The sequence below is a fragment of the Notechis scutatus genome, chromosome 3 (assembly GCF_049901735.1).
Source record: "Notechis scutatus isolate UNSWTSFEM ecotype Mainland chromosome 3, rNotScu1.2, whole genome shotgun sequence".
In the NCBI taxonomy this organism is placed as follows: Eukaryota; Metazoa; Chordata; class Lepidosauria; order Squamata; family Elapidae; genus Notechis; species Notechis scutatus.
In genome coordinates this window covers 33,732,189-33,735,139 of record NC_142011.1, presented here as the reverse complement: position 1 = coordinate 33,735,139, position 2,951 = coordinate 33,732,189, and positions in this window count along the sequence as shown.

The window sequence follows — 2,951 nt, the reverse complement described above, 5'->3', positions numbered from 1 at the left end:
AGCCTTCCATCCTTCCAAGGTTGGTAAAATGAGGACCCAAATTGTTGGGGACAATATGCTGACTCTTAGAGACAGCTGTAAAGCACTGTGAAGCAGTATGTAAATCTAAGTGCTATTGCCCATTGCTATTCCTGCCCTCAGAATGACTTTAAATAGGACTAAGCTACATTGTAGTATTGCTGTAGTTCTGCTAGGAGATGTAAGCAAATACAAAATTCTGCATAAGCAGTGAACACACACACACATGCACACACCCCAAGTCATTGTACTGTACTACTATGTACAGTAGTGAGGTCAGAAAGTCTATGGCTCTAGGATTTTAGTTCAGATAGAAGACTTTGTACCTAATTCATTGCTACAAAAAGTTGTGCTGCTCCTATGGACAATCAACTGTCCACTGATATTACAATATGACATACAGGGAAAGGATTGCTCATGGGTGCCTTTGTAGTAAATTTTATATTGCTTGTGTCACCTTACCCAGGTACAGAATTATCACACTTGATATTTCAAAGAGACACACTGGGCATAAGTATGAGTTGCAGTGATGCCATATGTGTCATGATAGCATCACTCAATGATGCAGATAGCATAAATGGTGCCATTTGCACAATGCCATCATGATGCATTTGAAGTCACTTGCTTCCACACACACCCCTCACTTCAAGGTTGCTCATTATTTTAAGGTGGGGGGGGGAATCACTGACAGCTACAATTTCTTTCTCAAATCCTTTTGCAAAAATGTTATATAGCATTATTTTGGAACATGCTGGTTAAATGCAGTTAGGCAGTGTCCAGAATAGCAATGAGTTTAATACCTTATACTTTGGATTTTTGCTTCATCTGTTAAAATAGTTGAAGTCCCAATCGCTGTGTTGAAAAGAATTGTGGGCGGAAGTTTGTCACTCGACAGTAGTTCAACAGTTTTAAAAAATCATCCAGGAAACAGATCAGACTACTATAGACCAAGAAATATCTGTCTATCCATCTATAACTCTATCATGCTTTTAGATTGCTGCAATTTTGTTACTCTTGGGAGTGTAAAAATAATTATAAATATGAAATATCCACAGTATAATAGTGACAATATAATACAAAAATAAAAAACAATAACCTACACAGAGCAATGTAAACATAAACATTCATATGAAATTCATTCAACTAATTTAAAAAGTCATCTGGAAGAACTGTATTTTTAGTTGTTTCCAGAAGATAATATTATAAAAGCTAATCTCATTTCCCAAGGGAAAGCTGTTTCATAAGATAGAGGCCATTACCCCAATGGCCTCAGCAGTGCCAATTTCATGGCAGTGGGGATTATAACCTCATAGCCTCACCTCTGTTACTAATCTGTTGAATAAGTAAAAACTAAGTTAGCTGAAATATGTCTCTATTGTCACGTCATCTGATGTGGCCATGGTTTAGCCTCCCTGCAGTGAATAAGAGGCAAAGAGAATCCCATGGAGACCATGGCAAGGGAGACGCCAACAGCTTCCCCAATTTCAGATCACATAACCAGAATGTGATGCCTGTCCTGTCTCAGGCTCTAGAAGAACTACGATAGGCTCATGGCCATCATGGTGGCCATAAACTCTCAAATCATCTTAGATTTGAGAAGGCATAGTAATGTCCCCTAAACCATAAGTTTGGGAAATTTTATTGCCAACCCTAAAATGGTGTCAAAGAGCTCTGGCAGGAAGGTGGCTATGAATGAGGGGTGGGCTGGTACAATGCCAATAGTCATTGTATAACTTCAAAAAAGGCAACTATGATCTTATAGACAACGATCTCTCATCCCTTGATTGGCAATTTCTATTCACTGGATGCAATACTGTAGAAGACCATTACAACATATTTTTCCTTGAAGTCAAAAGAGTCATCAAACTATATGTACCATTAACAACTCCCAAAACCAGAAAAAACAAATTACCCATAACAATAAGGAGGCTTCAATCCAAAAAGAAATCATTTTGGCGGAAAAACAAATCTGGTCACGTTGCCGACTTCAAAAGCCAATAAAAAAATGTATGCTACCAGATAAAAACTGAATGCACCAATTATCACATTAAACAAGAAGAAAACCTTCTACGCACCAATTCCACCCGCGCTTTCTACAATTTTGTAAACAACAAACTAAAAGACTCAAGATCCATCCCTGAAAGGACCTAATGGTAAAGACTGCAACAATGACACTATTAAAGCCAACTTCTTTAACACATTCTTTGGCTCAATATTTGTAAACAGCAATGGATCATGCCCAGTATTTCCTAGTTGAACCATAGACAACTAAATGATCTAATACATATCGCTTTTACAGAAGACAATATTGAAAAAGCACTACGCAATCTAAAACCATCTCTATCTATTGGACTGGACGGAATATATGCCTACTTCTTAAAAAAGCTATCCACTGTCATAGCCGAACCTCTAAGCATAATCTTTGAAAAATCTTTCAGGACCAGTTCCTTGCCAAAACTATGGTCACAAGCAACGGTCATCCCCATCTTCAAAAAGGGAGACCTCAGCCTAGTTGAAAATTACAGACCAATCTCTTTATGCTGCGTCACCTGTAAAGTCATGGAATCAATTATTAACCAATCCATCATCCACCACTTAGAAACAAACAACCTACTCTTTAATAAACAATTTGGTTTCAGGAAAAAACTATCATGTTGTTAAGCCTGGATTCCCCAACGGGTGTTAAGGAAAACAAACTAAACAGAATGTGCAGCGAAGTCAGATAGGAAGACAGGTAAATGTGTGAGATAGGTTTTCTAGTTAACACGCAGTAAAAATACAGATATGCTTGTGCTATCAAAAATATTGTTTATTCCATTTAAGAATTATAGCATAGTCAAATAAACGGTCCATTAGTCATATATCATTTTCAGTCAAGTCTTGTCAGGGATACACTATTTTGCAAAGTCCGTGTTGAATAGCCAATGTCAGTA